This window comes from Callorhinus ursinus, unplaced genomic scaffold (genome assembly GCF_003265705.2).
Source record: "Callorhinus ursinus isolate GAN/ISIS: 27379988/994484 unplaced genomic scaffold, GSC_fseal_2.0 scaffold68, whole genome shotgun sequence".
In the NCBI taxonomy this organism is placed as follows: domain Eukaryota; kingdom Metazoa; phylum Chordata; class Mammalia; order Carnivora; family Otariidae; genus Callorhinus; species Callorhinus ursinus.
Window position 1 is genome coordinate 5,309,387 of NW_027397130.1, and position 22,081 is coordinate 5,331,467.

The 22,081-nt window shown below is 44.6% G+C and overlaps 1 protein-coding gene across 7 annotated transcripts in view; it reads left to right on the forward strand.

Annotated features, from left to right (window-relative positions):
- RNF157 (ring finger protein 157) overlaps positions 1-22,081 on the forward strand; it is a 77,372-nt gene that overhangs the window by 22,279 nt on the left and 33,012 nt on the right. The window lies entirely within an intron of this gene.

Below are 22,081 nucleotides of genomic sequence, written 5' to 3' on the forward strand. Positions count from 1 at the left end.
AGACTTGAACTTACCATCCCGAGGTCAAGAGTCTTGTTCTCGGGTATTAAGGAGGGCACTTGTGATGAGCTCCAGGTGTTGTATGTAAGTGGTGAATCACGAAATCCTACACCTGAAACTAATATTACACTGTGTTAACAACTGGGATTTAAATAAAAACTTGAAAAAAATAAAAGTCATGTGCTCTACCGACTGATCCAGCTAGGCGCCCCAGAAGGTTTATTATTTACCCCATTTTATAAGAGGGAGACCTGAGGTTCCAAGAAACGAGTAATGACAATACTAGCGTTTGCGAAGCGCATGCTATGTTCCAGGCACTGTTCTAAGTGTTTACATGAAGTTTTCCCAAAGTCAAATAACCAGGTCCGCATGGCCGAAGATCAGTAACTTTTCCACTGCTTCTCATTGCTTCAACATATCCTGCCTTCCTCCAGAAGCTCCCAGTGTATGGGGCAGACGAAACATAGGAACAGGAAATGTCTGAATAGCAGCAGAGGTCTGAAGTGATGGGATGCTGTGGGGCTTGAGAGCGGGAGAGGAAGACGGCGTGCACAGGTTGCTGGTGCTGAGGAGAGGTGGAGGGCGTTGAGCGAGGCTTTGGAGATGCCTGGGTTTTCACCAGTGGGGTGGGGAAGGGGCTTTGCAGGAGAGAGGTGCTGAGGACGGGCCTAAAAGCGTCCCCATTGTTGTTGAATCAGCAAACATTTACCAAGCAGCTGCTATGTGCCAGGTACTGTGATAGGCGCTGGGGATACAAAGCTGAAATGAGCATGATTTGTTTCTCCCTGGAACAAATAAAGAAGCCAGTCTGGCGGGAGTGGACGTTTCCTGATGGCGAAACACGATTGGAAAGGTAGGTGGGGGACTCCATTACCTCCAGAGGTTTTTGACTCGTTCCTGTAGGCTGTGGGGAATAGTGAAGATTTTTAGGCAGATAAGTGACCTGGAGAATTTTTTTTTTTTTTTTAATGATATGTTTCCACTGTTTTTTTCTTTTGTATCTGGAGTGACCCCCTCCTCTCATTCACAGTTCAGGAGTGCTTTCAAAATGCCCCATCCTTTCTGCTTCACGTTTAGTCCTGCCAACTAATGCTCATCAAATGTCTGCTCTTTTTTTTTTTTTTTTAAGGTTTTATTTATTTATTTGACAGAGACACAGTGAGAGAGGGAACACAGCAGGGGGAGTGGGAGAGGGAGAAGCAGGCTCTCTGCGGAGCAGGGAGCCCGATGCGGGGCTCGATCCCAGGACCCTGGGATCATGACCTGAGCCGAAGGCAGACACTTAACGACCGAGCCACCCAGGCGCCCCAAATGTCTGCTCTTTGATTTTGTTACTCTGCCTTAGCAATTAGAGTAGAGGGATCTTTCTTTTTTTTTTTTAATTTTTTATTGTTATGTTAATCACCATATATTACATCATTAGTTTTTGATGCAGTGTTCCATGATTCATTGTTTGTTCATAACACCCAGTGCACCATGCAAAACGTGCCCTCCTCAATACCCATCACCAGGCTAACCCATCCCCCCACCCCCCTACCCTCTAGAACCCTCAGTTTGTTTTTCAGAGTCCATCATCTCTCATGGTTCGGGGATCTTTCTTTTTTGATAGAGCCAGTAAGAATTTTGCCTCCCTCCGCGGGAGTCAGCTCGTGCTTGGAAAACGGCCCTTTCTTCTTATGGGGACTTGCCATTTGCATCGGTTACTCCTTTTCTGTTTCCTTCCCTCTGGTGTCAGAATAGGGTTTTTGTTTTGTTTTGTTTTTAATTTTGAACTTTTCAGGCCATAGAGATTATTTAAAGACAAATAAATGCTTCCCTGGGGTCATTTGGAGGTTTCTGCAGGCTGGCATACCTTCCCAGTTCAGTTGCCTCGTTGACACTTCTCTGTGAACCCGTGAGAGACTGAGCTCCTCCCGAAGCCCTGAGCAGCTTTGACCTTACACTTGAGACTTTTTCCCAAGGAGTGTCAACACTGGACTTTTTTTTGTTGTTTCTATGTAGTCATCATTAAATATGCTTGATGCTGTACCAAGCAAATGTTTCCAAAAGACATCAAATCAGAGTAACTTCGAATAGGCAGCTCGAACTGTAGTATACGGAGTGAACGTGGCACGTTCCCTTTTCTTTCCCCACACGTTATTCCATAGTGGTAACAGCGAACATTTACGGGACACTTCCTGTTTGCAAGGCCTGGTTGTTCTAAGCTCTTCATCTGTGTCCTCTCATTTTGCCCTCACACCCTGATGAGGAAGGTCCTTATTGGACAGATGAGGAACATGGGCACCAGGAATTTAAACAAGGATCAGCAAGCCTGTAAGTGGTTGAATCAGGATTTGAACCCAGCAGTCCAGCTCCAGAGGCTGAAGCGCTCTGTTGTTGCTGCTCGTCAGGGCGTGTGTGCTCAGGATCTCTGTCCACATCATGTCGGTGAGTCTGTCCAAGTAGGTCATCAAGTACGAATTGTGAGATGCGGAGAGAGATCTAAAAGTAGACCTAGTGGCAGGGACATGATCTCTTGGAGTATCTCTTGGGAGAGCTGCTATGTGGTATGTAATTCCATCTGCCGCTGTGACCTCTGTGTTTTGCTGTTACTGCACATCACACCTGGTTAGGGGACGGCCCAGAGATTGGGGATGGACTTGTAGCTTGATTTCTGAGGAATGGACTTCTACTCTCTAGAAACATGTCCCTGGGGTCAATAGCTGGGCATCCGGTTGCAGAAGAGAGAAAACAGCCTTTTAAAGGCATCAAGCAGCTCCTCCCCGAGAGTGTGAAGATAGGGAGAGGAAGATGTTGAAATAAATTGTTATATAAAGGGGCACCTGGGTGGCTCAGCTGGTTAAGCGACTGCCTTCGGCTCAGGTCATGATCCTGGAGTCCCGGGATCAAGTCCCGCATCGGGCTCCCTGCTCCCTGCTCAGCGGGGAGTCTGCTTCTCCCTCTGACCCTCTTCCCTCTCGTGCTCTCTCTCTCTCTCTCTCTCTCATTTTCTCTCTCTCAAATAAATAAATAAAAATCTTAAAAAATTGTTATATAAAATATAAAGACCATAGACTTCTTGGCTTGTGGGACTTGTGGTCTTTCCTGTCATTTCTGACAGATCAGACTTAGAAGTATCTCCTGCAAACGTATCACTCGGCCTATGGTTTGTACCGGAGCCCTGCTGGTCTACACTTACAATAATCCGTCAAAGTCAAATTTAGTATCAAGTCCTAAGGGTCAGATTTAAAGAACGAGAGTGTGCGTATACCTAGAAGGATGGTGGAAGAGAGGTTAGAATCAAGATTTCAGGTTTTGTTTACATCTTACCATTAAACCCTTTGCAACCTTGGCAGATCTATCGCTAAGGCTCTCAAATTACCCAGTGTAAACGGGGAGAGTTCTAACTTTATAAGAATGTGATGCTTGAAAAATGCCTTGGAATTGCTGGATAAAAAGAAGCCCAGAGCAATGGTGGCTACACCGCTATCCCCTCAGGTTGGTTATTTATGCAGCTACTGAGAGTTTTCGGTGGAGAGAATATTCACTGGCTTTTAAGTAACTGTCTTAAGTAGTGAACAGGGCTTCTGAAGGTCTTTCTGCTCTGATCCCTGCATCTAGAGGAGCTAAGATCCCTGTGTTTGTGCATCACAGTTATAAAATGTTAAATAAAGACCATCCTTCCCCTTCCTAGGTGGGGAAGAGCCAGTGCTGATTTTTTGCTCCTTTACTGAGCTAGGTCTTCTTTTGTCAAGGTAAATTACTGCTAAAACTCTTAAGTTATTTAGAGGCTCAGTGAACTGAGGATTGACAGAGAATCAAATGATACCTGAGTCCAAACGTATCCTCTCACCTTTGAGGAAAGTAGTTGAGTTTTGGTCAAGCCCCTGATACTCCACATTATCTTGTGTGTTCTGCTCCTGGGCCGCTGGAGCTTTTTCCTCCTCATGCTCCCTGCAGCCAGGACTGCACAGCTGGCCTTAAGAACCAAGGTGCACACAGGTGGGCCTTTCTTTTCCCCCTAATAGAGATACACCCAATCAAGTCTCTGTAAATTGAGCCCCTTTATTCACATGTGTGCAGGAAGAGCAGGGTATTTTATTTTATTTTATTTTTTATTTATTTGAGAGAGAATGAAAGTGAGAGTGATCACAGAGGGAGAGGGAGAAGCAGGCTCCCCGCTGAGCGGAGAGCCCGATGTGGGGCTCGATTCCAGGACCTGGAGATCGTGACCTGACCCGAAGGCAGACACTTCATGGACTGAGCCACCCAGGCGCCCTGAGAGCAAGTTATTTAAAGGAACTTGACAGTATATCCATTTGTGCAGTAGAGTTTTACACATGTAGAGCTTTGTGTCAGTCATGGTGCCATTCATTTGTTCAGTATTTGCAAATCATATACTGTGCTAACAACCAGGAGTACAAAGATGAAAAAAAACTTGGCCCCTGCCCTGAGGCACTCCCAGTATGATGGGGCAGGCAGATTGCCCATGATTGTGACGTGTTCTGGTAAGTTCTATGTGACTGTATGAGAGACAGGGCCAGAGTGCTCTGAGAGCAGAGAGGAGTGAGGATGCTTTCTACCCAGGACACTGGCTCTGAGAGATGACTCCTTGGACGGGGTGGGGTGAGCAGGATTTCCCAGGTGGATATTGGGAAGGTCATTAAGGCAGAATTAACAAGCAATGTAAGGAAGCAACTAAGATGCAGACGTGCCTGTTGGGTATCCAGAATGGTGAGTGGGCTGTAAGGATTGGATTTTGAGGGATGTTGGTGAGAGCTGAGGTTGGAAAGACAAACTGGGCCCATGTTTGAAGGGTCATGAGGATTGTACTGAGAAGTTTATGCCTTTCTCCATAAGGCAGTAAAGAAGGTCATAGTCATGAGTTGCTTTGCCACTGACTAGCTTCGTGGTGTTGGTTAATGTATTGGCCATGAGTTTCCCCATCTATAAAAATACCTATCTTGCAGATACATTTTAAGAATTCAAAGAATGACAGCTATTATGATTTGATTGACCTTTCAGAAAGTTATTTTTTTTTTAAAAAGATTTTATTTATTTATTTGACAGAGAGAGACACAGCGAGAGAGGGAACACAAGCAGGGGGAGTGAGAGAGGGAGAAGCAGGCTTCCCGCCGAGCAGAGAGCCCGATGTGGGGCTCGATCCCAGGACCCTGGGATCATGACCTGAGCTGAAAGCAGATGCTTAGCGACTGAGCCACCCCGGCGCCCCTAGAAAGTTAATTCTTTAAATCACCTCATGGTGTAGAGAGTGAATTGGAAAGACAGAAGATGAGGGACCAATTAGGTAGTGGTTTGTTTTAGTTAAGGAAGAAGATACAAAGTGCCTGAGCTAGAATAGTGGCATTAAAGATGGTGCAGATTCAAGAATTGTGGGCAGTGTGAATTGAAGTCAGGGAGTAGTTGGGGACATGAGGAGCAACCTCTGTGGGACAGCTAACACTTAGACTGGTTGCTGTGTGTGCGTTTTATCTGCAGTTTGGTTTGTGCCCAGGCCCCAGTGTCTTCAGATGGGTCAGTCACAATACAGGCATCCTGTGTTCGACTGCTCGGGCTGCTGAAACAAAACACCATAAACTAGGGGCCTAAACAACAGGTATTCATTGCTCGAGTTCTGGAGGCTGGGAAGGCCGAGATCAAGGTGCTGGCAGGTTTAGTTCTGGTGAGGGCCTTCTTGCTGGGTCCTCACATGCTGGAAAGAGAGTGTTCTCTCCCTCTTCGTCTCCTTTTAAGGGCACTAATCCCATCTTGAGAGACCCACCATTATGACCTCATCTAACCCGAATTACTTCCCCAAAGCCTCATCTCCAAATACAGTCCCATTGGGGGTTAGGCCTTCAACATACGAATTTTTAGCAGGACATACAAGAGCCTGTGGCAAGAACATGCCTCTTTTCTGTGGGTATGTGGGTATGCATTGTAGATTGAGTTATTTGTCTTTTGCATGCTATTCATCTTTCTTCCTTCATAAATTGTACTGCCACTATGTTTGGCATTTAGTTTGGCGGTATGTATATTTTTAGTTATGCAGACCCTTTAAGTCAAGCGACTTTATGGGGCGCCTGGGTGGCTCAGTCTGTTAAGCGGCTGCCTTCGGCTCAGGTCATGATCCCAGGGTCCTGGGATCGAGCCCCATATCGGGCTCCCTGCTCGGCAGAGAGCCTGCTTCTCCCTCTCCCCCTCTGTCTGCCGCTCTGCCTACTTACGCTCTCTCTCTAGCTCTGTTAAATAAATAAATAAATAAAAATCTTAAGAAAGAAAAGTCAAGGGCGCCTGGGTGGCTCAGTTGGTTAAGCGACTGCCTTCGGCTCAGGTCATGATCCTGGAGTCCCGGGATCGAGTCCCACATCGGGCTTCCTGCTCAGCAGGGAGTCTGCTTCTCCCTCTGACCCTCTTCCCTCTCGTGCTTTCTATCTCTCGTTCTCTCTCTCTCTCAAATAAATAAATAAAATCTTTAAAAAAAAAAAAAAAGAAAAGTCAAGCGATTTCATTTCTCTGAATCTCTGTATAAAGGAGAAACACCCTCCTTTATATTCTGCTACAACACTGATTCACTTTTGACACCAGAAGTGGGCTTTGCACGCATCAGGCAGGAATTGTTAAATAAATTATAGTGTGTCTACGCTAAGAACTGGTGTTCAGGGGGTGCCTGGGTGGCTCAGTCGTTAAGCATCTGCCTTCAGCTCAGGTCATGATCCCAGGGTCCTGGGATCGAGCTCCACATCAGGCTCCCTGCTCAGCGGGAAGCCTGCTTCTCCCTCTCCCACTCCCTCTGCTTGTGTTCCCTCTCTCGCTGTGTCTCTCTCTGTCAAATAAATAAAATCTTTAAAAAAAAACAACTGGTATTCAGCCAAAAATAAAGTAGATTTGTACCCACTGAGATGAAAATATGTCCATGACCACATGGTTTGCTGAAAAAAGCAAGTTGTTATGTATAATGTGGAATCTGATTCATTTCTGATCAGAATAACAGTGTGTCACAATATACGTATGTTTGTGTATTTATATTTGTAGGTACACAAAATACGTCTGAGAACAATGCATTTTACCCTGTCACAGTGGTAACTACTGGGGTACATCAGTGAGGGGAAGTACTTCTGGCTTTGTATTCTTCTATGTGGATATGTGTATTTGAATTTTTTCTAATGAACACATTTTTATTTTTAAAACAGAAGCATTTAAATTTTCTGTAAAAATAGGAAAAGGGACTACTTACTGCTGAGCAGGGGAGGAGACAGTTCTAGGAAAATATATGGAATAGGAAAGTTAAGGAAATTCATAAAATAATGGCTTAATTGTTTAGTGAACTACAGGAAGGGTGTGGCCTGCTGAGTGGGGTTGGGGGCCTGTGGAGCATAACAAAAAGATCAGAATAAGCATGGTGAGGACTGGAGCCAGGTAGCTGCATCCCATTGGTGTCAATATGCAATGATTTACCTTTAGAAACATTTGATTCGAGGTGCCTGGGTAGCTCAGTGAAGTCTGTACCTTCGGTTCAGGTCATGATCTCGGGGTCCCGGGATCAAGCCCCACGTTGGGCTCTCCACTCAGTGGCGAGTCTGCTTCTCCTTCTCCCTCTGTGATCTCTCTCACTTTTGTTCTCTCTCAAATAAAATTTTTTTTAAAGTTTTTATTTATTTATTTGACAGAGAGAGAGAGAGCACAAGTAGGCAGAACAGCAGGGAGAGGGAGAGGAAGAAGCATGCTCTCCGCTGAGCAGGGAGCCCGACGTGGGGCTCGATCCCAGGACCCTGGGATCATGACCTGAGCCGAAGGCAGACGCTTAACGACTGAGCCACCCAGGTGCCCCTTAACTTACTTTCTGTTGTTTTTCTTCTCACTTTTTTATTGTGAATTGTGAAATATTTATATGTGAATATATGAATCATGTATCTACAGTTTAAAGAAACCATAAACAGCCTGTACCCGCCACCCAGATCAAGAATTGGAACATCGGCAGCACCTCCGAAGTTCTCCCTGTGCCTGACCCTGATTGTATCTGTATTACTTTGTTAAATAAGAGCTTTATGGAGATATAATTCACCATGGGTTTCTGCATGGTAGAGTTACCATCTTTCTCTTTGTCGTTAATAAGTATCTTGGGGAAGATACTTTGAAACTACTGCTTAGATTTCTTTTTTTAATGCAAAAAGCGTCAACTAAGTTTGCTCCTTCCTTTAGCTAAATATGCTGCATTGGCCAAGTCTAGAGAAATAGGGCTTTCCATATTAGATCTACTGCCTTGCTTTGAGATGTAAGATGGGGATCATGGTTTTCTCTCTGGTATGTAAACTTCAGGGTATAGTTATATGGATAGAAGCTATAGAAAGGGGGCACCTGGGTGGCTCAGTTGGTTAAGCATCCGACTCTTGATTTCGGCTTAGGTGGTGATCTCAGGGTTATAAGATTGAGCTCTGCGTCAGGCTCTGCACTGAGCGCAGAATCTGCTTGAGATTCTCTCTCTTCCTCTCCTTCTCTCTCTCCAAAATAAATAAATACGGGTGTGTGGGTGGCTCAGTCGGTTAAGTGTCTGCCTTTGTCTCAGGTCATGATCCCAGGGTCCTCGGATCGAGCCCAGCTTTGGGCTCCCTGCTCGGCGGGAAGCCTGCTTCTCCCTCTCCCACTCCCCCTGCTTGTGTTCCCTCTCTCTCTCTCTCTGTCAAATAAATAAATAAAATCTTTAAAAAATTTTTAAATTTTTATTTATTTTTAGAGAGAGAGAGAGAGCATGAGCAGAAGGGACAGAGGGAGAGAGAATCCCAAGCAGACTCCACGCTGAGCACGGAGCCCAATGTGGGGCTCAATCTCATGACCCTGAGATGAGGACCTGAGCGGAAATCAAGGGTCTGATGCCCAACTGACTGTGCCACCCAGGTGCCCCTTATTTACCATTTTATTGAACACCTGTGATATTCCAGGCTAATGTTAAACACTAGAGACACAAAGGCAGATAAAGTGCATCCCTGAACTAAGAAACTTTTCCAATAGCCAGGAAACGAGAACATCTTGGAGGAGGGGCTGAAGAGCAAGGGTTAACACAGGCATCTAAACAAGATGAGGGCTTTGTGCTCCAGATGATTCCATCTAACAAAAGCTTAGCATCCAGAGGGCTGTGGAGCCGGGCCTAGAGGGAGGGGCCTTGTCTGCCTTCCTGCAGGCTTTAGACTTTTCTCCTGTAAGCATGGGGAACCACTAGTGGGTTTTTTTGTTGTTGTTGTTGTTGTTGTTTTTTAAGATTTTTATTTATTTATTTAACAGAGATAGAGAGAGAGCACAAGTAGGCAGAGCAGCAGACAGAGGGAGAGGGAGAAGCAGGCTCTCCGCCGAGCAGGGAGCCCGATGCGGGGACCAATCCCAGGACCCCGGGAGCATGACCTGAGCCGAAGGCAGACGCTTAACGACTGAGCCACCCAGGCGCCCCCCACTAGTGGGTTTTAAACTGGGAGTCCTAGAGTACACATTTTTAAAGCTCACTCAGACGATGTATAGAGGATGAATTAGAGGGTCGTGAGGACAGGTAAAGGGGCACCAGATGCCCACAGGAGACTCAGTGGCAGCCTGATCTCAAGTTGCAGTGGGAACAAAGAGGATGGCCCCGATTCCTGGGGCAGGATTGACGTTGGTAACCAATATAAGCCACAGAGTCTTGGCTTTGGTAACCGGACTATCTTCGAGACCCCCAAAGGACATGGCCAGCTAGTGGGTTTTTCCGGTTCTGTGCGGCAGACCCATCCTAGCGTGCCAACTCCTATACACTTTTTGATCTTTTCTTCCAACAGCTGCTGCGGCAGGTTCTGGAATCCATTAGTGTGGTCCACTGCTTTTCTGAGCTCCCATGAGGCCGGCCACCTTCCCCAGCGCAGGTTAGACCCAGGGCCCTTGCCACGGTGTTAATTCTGTATCACGAGAATATGCCCCCACACCAGCAGGCTCTCCCTCATCCAGCTTTATATTCCACATCCCTTGATCCAGCACCCTCAGACCACTCCCACATGCACTGTTCCGACCTGTGCCTGCGTTAGCCTGGGCCTGCGTATCTTTGGCATAATAACTCCCCCTTCTCTTAGCAGGCCTTCAGGCCCCAGGTGAGTGATACTCAGGTTTGACCCTAATGATGGCCTATGGCCAGGAGGGAAGATGGGGCAGCGCCTTTGTAGGGCAAGCACTGTCTTGTCTTGTCTGAGACCGCTGCGTCATCTTCAAGCGAGGGGGATTCCCCTATCTCCCAAGGAGAGGAAGCCGCCACTTTGCGGGTCCAGGGAATCTGGGGTTCACGGTTCTCAAGTGAATGTACATAGACATCCCCTTCTCAAGCCTTAGAGGCCACTCTTTGCCCACTGGGGCCTGACTTTGACTTCTTAGACTTACCTGGACTAAGAGTTCAGCCTTCTTTTTGGTTTGGCCATTCCTTAAAATTAGGTCCCATGCCTGTAGGAGATGACTATCTTTAAAATTTGCCAAGGAAGGCTGGCTGACTGTCATACTCAGCCTTAAATTGTTGACTGCTGCATCTGAGACTGGCTTTTTCCCTTTTCGATGAATGGATGGCTCTTAATAGCAGCCTCCCACTCCTACGGTTTTATTATCTCCATTTCTCTTCTACTTCCTGTACCAGAGACCATAAACCAGCCAGTGCATCCCCTGCCCTGTGTCGCACCACCACAGCACACCAGGGACCATCTGGGCGAGTGGGTAACCTACCCCCAAATTCCGCCTGCAGAGTCCACTTCCTTAGGCAGCTGCTGATAGCAGCTTCTCTAGAAATAAACCTGAGATGGAGATCTTTGTGAGAGCTATTTATTGAAGGAAGGCTCTCCTGGGAATGTGGATAGCAGAAGCCAGAAGGGGCAGGGGAGGAAAAGTGAACAACGATGTGGTCTTGGCAGAGACTCACTTCAGCCTGGTCCCTCGGGAAAGCTTTGGAGTACAACTTGTACTGCAGAGTCACCCTATCTTGAGGCAAGGGGCCTGGCCTTTTGTATGCCCTTGCCCATGTCTCACTGGCCGCTGATGGCCCCATGGTGCTATGATGAAGGAGAGATCAGGGGTACTTTCTTGGACCAGGAGGCTCTGGTTCCTAATTACTGGAGAAGGAGCAGCTATGGGCTGTTTGTTGCCAACATTCTCAGCAGCTGGAGAACGGGAACACAGTGAGGGGGTGGAGGAGGGGTACGAGAGCATCGCTGCGCAACTCGTTCTCACTTCTGCTCTTGCTTTTTTTCTCCCCTTGCTTTTTTTTTTTTAAAGATCTTATTTATTTATTTGATAAAGAGAGACACAGTGAGAGATGGAACACAAGCAGGGGGAATGAGAGAGGGAGAAGCAGGCTTCCCGCGGAGCAGGGAGCCCGACATGGGACTTGATCCCAGGGCCCTGGGATCATGACCTGAGCCAAAGGCAGATGCTTAACGACTGAGCCACCCAGGTGCCCTGGCTTGTCCTTTTAAAAAGTGGTATTTATTGAAGTATAACAGATACACCAAAAGGTAACAAATCCTACATGTACGCTTGATTTTCACAAAGCAGACACACCTCTATGACCAGTATCCAGATCAAGAACTAGAACACAGCCAGTCCCACAGAAGCTCCCCTGATCCCTCTTCCTATCGCCACCCCTAACTCAGGGTAACCACTATCCTGTCTTCTCTCCTGATTTGATCTTTCTATAAGTGGAACCATACAGACGGGCCCATTTATGTCTGGTTCCTTTCACGAAGAACGTTTGTGAGATCTGCTTATTTCATTGCGTCGTGTGATTGTTTATTCTCATTGTGCATGTGCTCCGTGTGTGAGTGCCCATAGTTCATCCACACGATGGTTTATAGCATTTGGCGTTCTGTTGTGTGGGGCTATAACGAGTAGTGCTGCTTTGACCATCCTGTTGTATGTATCTCAAGGGGCGTATGGATGCATGTGTCTTCTGAGTGTACCTGGGCAGTACTGGCATTGCCTCGGCACGGGAGTATGGTCTTGTAGATACTGCTGAGCAGTTTTTCAACGCAATTACACCAATTTTCCTCCAACCAGCTTGGTTTAGAGTCCCCAGCACTTAGTATTTTCCACCTTTTTCATCCTGGTGGGTGTGTATGATTAATTTTCATTTTCCTGATGATTCATGAGGTCGAGCACCCTTACATAACTTTATCGTCCATTTGTTTTCCTCCTCTGTGAAGCGTCAGTTCAAATCTTTTCTATTAGCTTGTTTGGTTTTTCTATTAGCTTATCTGCTTTTTCTTTCTTGGTAAGGAAATACTAAGAAAATAGGAGTCCTTTCTCAAATAAGTATATTGCATATGTCTTTTCCCACTCTCTGCTTGCCTTCCACTCTCTCTTTTTCTTTGAATTTATGTATTTTTATTGAGATATAATTGACATGTAGCATTGTGTAAGTTTCAGATATACATCATGTTGGTCAGACGTATTTATGTATTGCAGTAGGTTTGTAGACTTGGCTAACAGCTGTCTCAGGTCACATGGTGGAGAACCCTAACCCTAGCCCAAGCCTGGCACAGCTCTTGAGTGCTTCCTGCAGAATTCAGTAAAACTTAAGTATTTTGAGACCCGTATAACTCAATGTGAGGTCAAGCCAGATCTGACAGGAAGAACATCCTATTGAAACTCAAGCTTTTTAGCTTTTAACAGAATTTTCTTGTTCATCTATATTCAGTTCCAGCTACAGTCATTCATGTTTTCCTTTAACACCAGAAGTTCTTCTAAACTGGAAGGAAATGTAGTTCTGTCCAGTGCTGTACCATCATGGAAGAGGAGACCAGGATGTTTATATGGAGACACTTTAAAAATGGGGTTTTTGTGTTTGGACTTTACAGAGCTGCTCCCCATCTCACCAGGATGTGTCCTGCTTTCGGGAGAGGGTGTATTGGCATCTCAAGCTGCAATGAATTTCGTTGCCCTTCGTACCCCTCAAGCCCTGGCTTCTCCCCTCTTCCTAACATACACAAGAGGCTTGTGTGGTAACGGAGCACACGGTGTTGTGTGTGAGCTGAAAGAGGCCTTTGGGTATTTTATGTTAGCATTGTAAAGAATGTGTCTTGTCATTCTGGAAAGGGCAAAACTATAGGGATAGAAAACAGATGAGTGGTTGCCAGGGACTGGGTGCAGGGTGGGGTTGCCTACAGAAGGACACGAAGGAACATTTGGGGGCGATGGAAGTGTTCTGTATCTTGATTATGATGGTGGTTACGTAGCTGTATGTGTTTGTCAAAATTCAAAGAACCGTGTACACTAAAAAGGGTGAATTTTACTTTTGATGAAAATTAGATCTCAATAAACGTGACTTAAAAAAAAAAAAAGAGTGTGTCTTAGAAAGGAGGATTAGGGGGGCGCCTGGGTGGCTCAAGTCGGTGAAGCGTCTGCCTTCGGCTCAGGTCATGATCCTGGAGTCCCGGGACCAAGCCCCGCATCGGGCTCCCTGCTCAGCGGGCACTCTGCTTCTTCCTCTGCCCCTCACCCCACTCTCTCTCTCAAATAAATAATAAAAATGAAATCTTTAAAAAGAAAGGAAGGAGGAGTGGTTCATAGACATGCCAGTGCTCTCTCTGAGGCCGGCTGTCTACACAGCTCAGGCGGCCCCTGTCCGTTGGCAGACACCACTGAGAGAGGTGCAGAGCTGGGGGTGCATAGGGTGCCGGGAGGGGTACAGGGCAGCCTGGCCTCTGTATCGGCAGCCCTCAGCCTCAGTCCCTAATCCCAGCTCCCCAGAAGCAGGTACGTCTGTCTCCCTGCAGGACAGAAGCTTGGTTTTCTTCAGTGGCTAGTGGTTGTTTTGGGTCATGCTGCAGAAGTCCTGTTTGTTAGACTGCCAGGGCCACAGCCTTGCTTACCTCCCATTTCACTTTACAGACTGCCAGGGCCACAACCTTGCTTACCTCCCACTGCCTTCCAGTCATGAGCTGAGAACCTCAACAAGCCTTCCGGTCACCGTGGTAGGAATTTATATGTCCCCCTGAGAGCCCGCTGTTCCTGAGAGGTTAAATTCTAATAGAGCATGTGGCAGATTTGCAGTAATTCTCCTGGGTCACAACAAAGTGAGATAGATACATCCTAATGCTATTTACTCCAAGTGCTTTAGGATTCATAGGTAAGAGATATTTATCTAATTGCTGATAATTTCATTCATACGTTCATTTTCCCAAGTACAGGCATACCTTGTTTCATGGCGCTTCACTTTCTTGCGCTTCGCAGATGTTGAGTGTTTTACAAATTGAAGGTTTGTGGCGATCCTGCATTGAGCAAGCCCAAAAGAATTTGTTTGCTTCATGTCTCGTGTTGCATTTTGGTAATTCTTACAATATTTCAAACTTTGTCATTATCATATTTGTTATGGTGATCTGGGATAAGTGATGATGACTCACTCACTGAAAGTTCAGATGATGGTCAGCATTTTAGCAATAAAATACATATATTTTTAAAGATTTTACTTATTCAAGAGAGAGAGACAGAGCACAAGCAGGGGGAGCAGCAGAGGGAGAGGGAGAAGCAGACTCCCTGCTGAGTGGATTCCAAAGCGGGGCTTGATCCCAGGACCCTGAGATCACGACCTGAGCCAAAGTCAGACATGTAACCAACTGAGCCACCCAGGCACCCCAGCAATAAAATGTTTTTTTTAAAGATTTTATTTATTTATTCATGAGAGACAGAGGAGGAGAGAGAGGGAGAGAGAGAGAGAGAAGCAGAGGGAGAAGCAGGCTCCCAAGGAGGAGGGAGCCCGATGCGGGACTCGATCCCAGGACCCTGGGATCATGACCCGAGCCGAAGGCAGACGCTTAACCATCTGAGCCACCCAGGCGCCCGCAATAAAATATTTTTAAATTAAGGCATCTATATCATTTTTTTACACATAATGCTATTACACACTTAATAGACTACAGCATAGTATGAACATAAGTTTTATAAGCACTGGGAAACCAAAACATTCATTTGACTCACTTTATTGCAGGGGTCTGGACCCGAAACCACAGTATCTCTGAGGTATGCGTGCGTTCACAGCTGTATTACAGGTAGAATTCTTTAAAGAAGATCGTATCATCGGGGTGCCTGGTTGGCTCAGTCGGTTGAGCATCTGATTTGGTTTTAGCTCAGGTTATGATCTCAGGGTCCTGAGATCGAGCCCCACACTGAGCTTGGCACTCAGCATGGAATATGCTTGTTCCACTTGCTCTGCTCCTGCCCCTACTCTGTCTCTCTCTCATAAATAAAGAAAATCTTTTTTTAAAAAAAGAAGATAGTATTATCACTAATGATAATCATGAATGATCACTAATGATCAACAATATTTTCATTAGCACTGTATGATCCTTAAAACATTTCTTTTTTTTAAAAGATTTTATTTATTTATTTGAGAGAGAGAGAATGAGAGAGAGCACGAGAGGGAAGAGGGTCAGAGGGAGAAGCAGACTCCCTGCTGAGCAGGGAGCAGGGAGCCCTATGCGGGACTCCAGGATCATGACCTGAGCCGAAGGCAGTTGCTTACCAACTGAGCCAGCCAGGCGCCCCTCTTTAAAACGTTTCTTATTTGATTTTAATTACCCTAGGAGATAGACGAGGGCTGTAAATCCCATTTTACAGATGAGACTGATGCCCAGAAACAATAAATTACTCACCTGAAATCTCACTTATCAGTAAGTGCAAGAATCGAGGCCTGAAACTGCGTCTCTAGCTCCTGGTGGTGCCATTACTTTATTAAATAGTCTTATTTTCATTCTCTGCTCCCGCATGCAGTTCACTGGCAAGACCAGAAGGTCTTAGCGCCTAGTTAAACTTAATGAATGTTGATGCACAAACCCTTTATTAAAAAACACTTGGCAGTGTGTGTTTTCCAGTTACTTTGTGAAGAACACTCTTTGTGCCAGCCTGCCGTTTAGCCTGAGGGGCAAATATTCAGAATCCTGAGAGTCATCATGGGCACATGCTCTGCTTTTCTGAAGATGTTATTCATGTATTTGAACCCATTTCTATCTTCTCCATGTTCTGGTCTAATCGCTCCGGGTGATACAAAGACAACTCTAACTGGATCTTTCCCTCAAGTTTATAGTCTGGCAGGAAGAGCAGACAGACACACACATGGGGAGGACGTGATACTCGAGTTGTTCAGTTTCACAGAAGCTCTGAGAAAGGAACTTTATGACATAAGTTCTGCTGACTCGGAAAGTGCCACTAAAACACTTGAACTTGTGGTTTGTTGGTTAATGCTGTTTCTTAACAAACCAGAACACAAAGATCTGAGTGGTATTCAGCAGTGAAACTAAAGCATCTGTGTTGTAGGAATTTCCTCGAAATTTCTTTGAAACATACTGAAGCTAAATGTACACACTCTCACCTCTGTTTCCTGTTGTCATCGGACGCACCACCTTACGGGAAACTATGCTTATTGCTGTTGCATTTCAGAGAAAAATTTGGTTAATTTTTTCAGCTTTTAAAGAGATGCATAGTGACCTTAATTTGTAATGAAACTGTTCTACCAATTCTATAAAAGTCAAAGACTTCTGAGTCCAGTAACAGTTCGCTACATGTACAGGGTAGCATCCCCAAGAAGCACACTTACTGTAATCTCTAAAATGGTCTTGCCAGGCCCATCAGGTAAAATAGCAGCCCCGATTATTACAGAAGTCAGTCTTGAGAAGGCAGCACTGATAAATGAGCTTTGCAGTAAAGATTACTATAATAAGAGAATGTAGTCCCTAGCCATTTTTTCTATTTATTAACATTTTAAATGCTGGAAACACCACAAGTGTATATCCTCAGTTAACCCATACCTTAAAATATGTTTAAAAGAAAGAGGAGAGGGGCGCCTGGGTGGCTCAGTCATTAAGCATATGCCGTCGGCTCAGGTCATGATCCCGGGGTCCTGGGATTGAGCCCCGCATCGGGCTCCCTGCTCAGCGGGGAGCCTGCTTCTCCCTCTCCCACTCCCCCTGCTTGTGTTCCCTCTCTCGCTGTGTCTCTCTCTCTCAAATAAATAAATAAAATCTTAAAAAAAAAAAAAAAGGAGAGCATGCAGTCGGCCTGAGCACTTCACAGAAGTAGTGATAGTAATAAGTACCAGTGGGCAGAGGTGATGGTCTACAAAGTTATTTCACAAATAATAGCTAAGCCATTGTCTCCTGGCCTCTAACCTCCCCAGATGCTGGGGCTGGGGCCCAGGGGTCACATTTCTCCATCACCCACTGCTCCCTGCCAGGCTCCACCAACACAGGGTGCTGGAAGGACTGCAGGAAGAGAAGGGCCCACCTCAGAAATCCAATAGGGACTGTACCAAATCTGTAGATTGCTTTGGGTAATATAGACATTGTAACAATATTAATTCTTCCAGTCTGTGAGCATGGAATATTTGTCTTTCCGTTTGTGTCATCTTCAGTTTCTTTCTATCAACTATACTCAAGAAGAAGAAGAGAGGGCGCCTGGGTGGCTCAGTCGTTAAGCGTCTGCCTTCAGCTCAGGTCATGATCCCGGGGTCCTGGGATCGAGTCCCACATCGGGCTCCCTGCTCAGCGGGAAGCCCGCTTCTCCCTCTCCCACTCCCCCTGCTTGTGTTCCTGCTCTCGCTGTCTCTCTCTGTCAGATAAATAAATAAAATCTAAAAAAAAAAAAAAAAAAGAAGAGAAATTCTGAGTCCTAGGTTCAGCAGGCCTCTGGGATCTGATAACCCCCACCTCTCCTCTCTGTCCCCTCAGCTCAAAGAGGAGGGAGCTGCTTCCTGAGGTCACTTGCTGTCAGCTCAGTGTCCCCTTCTCCTGTTTTAGTTCTCTAATGCCTGTTTAACCAGTACCGTATATTAAATTCTCTCTATTAAAATAACCAGTGTGGTTTCTGTTTTCCTAACTGGACCTTGATTAATAGAGCCCTTAATCTCACAAATTATGAGGAAGCTAATAGTAAGCATATTTTACTGGTAAGGAAGTGGGGACTTAGTGAGGTACAGTAATTTCATCTGAAATATAATTTCGTCTGAAATTATATGACCAGTAGTACAAGAGCTGAGACCTATACCTTCTACTTTGAGATCCTTCTTTCCATTGCATCTTAGCATTTCTCTTGCTGAATAACCTCTTACACAACCATGGTCCATTTATCCAAACTAAAAATTAGCATAGGTGCATTACTATTTTTTAAAACTACAGACTTTACTCAGCTTTCTTTTCACAAACCATCCCCCCCAAAAACAACAACCACTACAGACTTTATTAGGACCACATTAGTTTTTCCACTCATGTGTCTTTTTTTGTTCCCGAATCTAATCCAGGATACCATACCTTTGCTTGTCACATCTCCTCATCTCCATTAATCTGTGACAGTTTCCTGGTTTTTCCTTATTTTTCATAACATTGACAATTCTGAGATGTACTGGTTAGGTATTTTGTAGAACTTCCCTTGGTTTGGTTTTCAGGTGTTTTCTTGTGATTAGACCAGGGTTATAGATTTGGGGGAAAACTACCAGGAGGTAAGTGCTCCCCTGATTGCATCACCTCAGAGGTGCATGATAGCTCATCTTAGTACTGCCGATGGTGACCTTGATCAGTTGGTCAAGGTGGTGTCTGTCAGGTTTACCCACTATACATCTTTCCTTTTCCATAATTTATTTGTTAGAAGCCAGTCACTAAATCCTTGCTGAACTTTTGACTTCCCACTTAATTAGGGAGCTATGCTTTCTTAACAGATTATTAACTAGCACTTAAAGAATCTTTGTATTAATGGCCAAGAATAACAAACCTAGGAATCAGATTAATGATGTTAGGTGATGTGACCGTGTATTGCTTTTTGGAGAATTATTATTCATTGTACAATCTTTGTTTTGTACCATGTTTAAACTGGTAACTTGGCTATTTTTAGTCTCAGAAAGCTTATGGTTAATGCCAGGACACCTATTTATTCTTGATGACCTGGAATCACCCCCGACAGGCCCTGAAAGGTGATCAGAAGCTCAGGGTCTTAATAGCCTGGGGGAAATCAGTAAAAAGAGGAAGAGCCATAGAGACACAGTTGCTGAGAAGAGGAAAATTGGAGATGTTAAACGATGTGGCTAAAGGAGTGGAGATGTGCAAGAATGGGCTAAGAGGTGACAGGTGATGGACATGGAGAGATGCGGAGGTCTCAAGTAGGAGGCCAAGGGAGGGATGGGGATGGAACACAGGAGGAGAGGGAAACCAGTGACAAAAATTGACCTTGGAGTTGGACTCTGCACCTGGTATACTGTAATATGTGCATTTTGTCTCTGAGATCCACCATTTATATTCAACCTATAAAGGTTATAGTTGTAGCTGCTAGGTTTTACTGTATAGCATACTTCAATGAGCTTAAGCTTTCATAGGAGCCAAATAAAGTAGTTCAGCTGGGTTATATAACCTTAGGTATTCACTGCTGTTAAAGGGTGACTGAAGAATAATCAGAGCTCTCAAAACTTTTGGAAGTTTAGCAGGACAAAGTGGAGCGAATGTCGCCTTGTTAAATTAGCTGCAGAATACAGATCATAATATTAATAACTTAGAAATTAAAGTTATCAGGGCGCCAGGGTGGCTCAGTCGTTAGGCGTCTGCCTTCGGCCCAGGTCATGATCCCAGGGTCCTGGGATTGAGCCCCGCATCGGGCCCCACATTGGGCTCCCTGCTCCGCAGAAAGCCTGCTTCTCCCTCTCCCACTCCCCCTGCTTGTGTCCCTGCTCTCTATCTCTGTCTCTGTCAAATAAATAAATAAAATCTTAAAAAAAAAGAAAGTTATCAAAACATATGCTGTAGGTTTTTATTGTGTGCTGATTATATGGGATTTACAAATCTCATGGTTAGCTGAAGAAAATAAAATCTCAATAGGGTTACTGACTCAGAGTAATGGCTTTCTTCCTAGGGATATATCTGCAAATAGATAGCCTAGCCAAAGTCACCAGACCTTACCAGGGCTGAGAATCCTGTCATTGATTGGCTTGTAAACTTAACTATTTCTGTATTTCCTACTGTTATTCTTTTTTCTCAAGCCAGAGCGTATTTTCTTTCCAGGAATATGAGAGGAGACTTGACAACTCTTGTAATTAATCTTGGACCTTATTTATGTCGTATTAGAGTCAGTATATTTCAGTGGGAGCACAGAAGGACAGCCTGGAGTTTTTCAACTTGAAGACCAGCTTACGGTTTTTTTGTTTTTGAAATATGGAATGAAGAAGACTTTGTTCCTCTTGCCTGTCTTAGTAATTGGCCTGTTGAAAAATGACTGGAAAATAACACTTGGTGGCATTAGAACATTCATATGCTTCTTTGGGGACAGAAAAAAATATGTGTGGTGTATTTTAAAATACCTCTTTCGACTAATACCGGTCCTTGTCTCCCTGGGCATATTCAGTGTCAGGCATCTCAAAATCTCTTGTTTAAAAGTGGATTCTTATTTGTGAGCTGGGTTATGAGTCTTCTGACCAGATGAAATCCGGAAGTCAGGCGTCTAGAATGGAGTGCTTGTCTGAAAGGAGTAGTTTCTCTGACCATTAGTCATTATTTACCAGCTTGCTGGAGGGAAAAGATGACTGTCTGCTTTAATAAAAGCACTTCTTTTTTCCCTTTTAACCCCCTTTAAAATTATCTGGTGTTAGGCAAAATCCTTTATGGCTAAAAATAGCTCATCTTCAGGAAGGTACTTTTATTTTAGAAGCACAGTATGAGTGGGTTGTTCTTTATCTGGGTCCTGTTTGGGGGGGTGGTGGTGTCTTGGTGAAAGCTTTCTATCAGTGGGGAACTGAAAGTCAGGTAGGTTTCAGTTGTCACCAAAGCAGTACATAGCAATGGTCATTGACCCAGATCTGTGTGATTTTATGGTGGATGCTTTACTCTGCAGTGGATTTTTCATGCTTTTCTTATCACCTGTTAGGGTGATTGGAGAGAATTGGTTAACTGGGCATAATCTCATCCTAGGGTTTAAGTATTTTGGAAAAGGTCAACGTTAGATGTGATGTCGCATAGCCATGACATTGGTCCTGTGTGCTTCCTGCCAGGGAACCTTGCAGAGGAGTTAACAGACTATAAATAGACTGCCTTCTTGGATTGATTCCTTTGGTAACCAAACCTGGACACCGAGCATCTTTGTGTTAAGGTCATCTTGTGACACCCTCTTAGTGTCTCCTTCACATCTTTGATGTATGTGAAAAGATTGTCTCACATGTTATCAGCTTTGTGATCACCAGTCTTTCTACACTGGTGACTGACTCCCCACGAGGACTGGATGGGAAATTAGTGAAAAAAGGTTTTACTGCTGTAAATATAGCTCATTTGACGTTCTGGTCCACAGCAAGCCCAATACAGTCTGTCTCAGGGCTGGTTAAATAGGCAAATTTGTATTCATTTCACAACGTTCAAGCCGAGACTAAACTGTTCTCCCCTGACACTGATTTAAGAAAATGTTCTAAAGCATCACCAGTCTAAAAATACCCACTGGTAAGTCTTGGACACACTACACATCTGAGAAGAGGGGAAGTAGAAAAAGCTGAGAAAATAAGCAGACATTAAATAAAAAGGAACTGAAATTTAAATATAAGAGTCCTAAAATCTATAAAAGAAAGCATTCGTGTAGTGCTGTAAATGAGTTATTCATATGACCCCAGATGTTGGTTTCCATAGTAACTATTATTTGATTCTTTGGCACAAATATTACATATCTGCTAATGTATAAAATGAGTACTTTTCTATCTTAATTATAGATTATCTAAAATAATATCCTTTCTCTTTGAAGCAGGGCTTTGGCATTTGGAGCATTTTCTTTCCTAAATAAAAACTGAATTAGTGCATTTAATTTGTTTTTCTCCCCCACCCTTTTTCCCCCCCTATTTTTCAGCCTTTTTTCCTATTAAGTTTCCTTTCAAGGAATGTTCATGGCATCATTGTTTGTAATTGTGAAAACTAGAAACAGATCAAGTCTTCATTAGTGAAAGATTAGTGAGTACATCATGGTATGAAGTAGACTTCTCTAAAAAATCCAGGGCTCTTTGGAGACACGATCAATTCCAGGGACGGAGAAAAACATAAGATTAACCTGGAATATCTTGTGACTCTAAAAAGTAAGGAAGTGCTCACAAAATGATGGAGGCATTGTC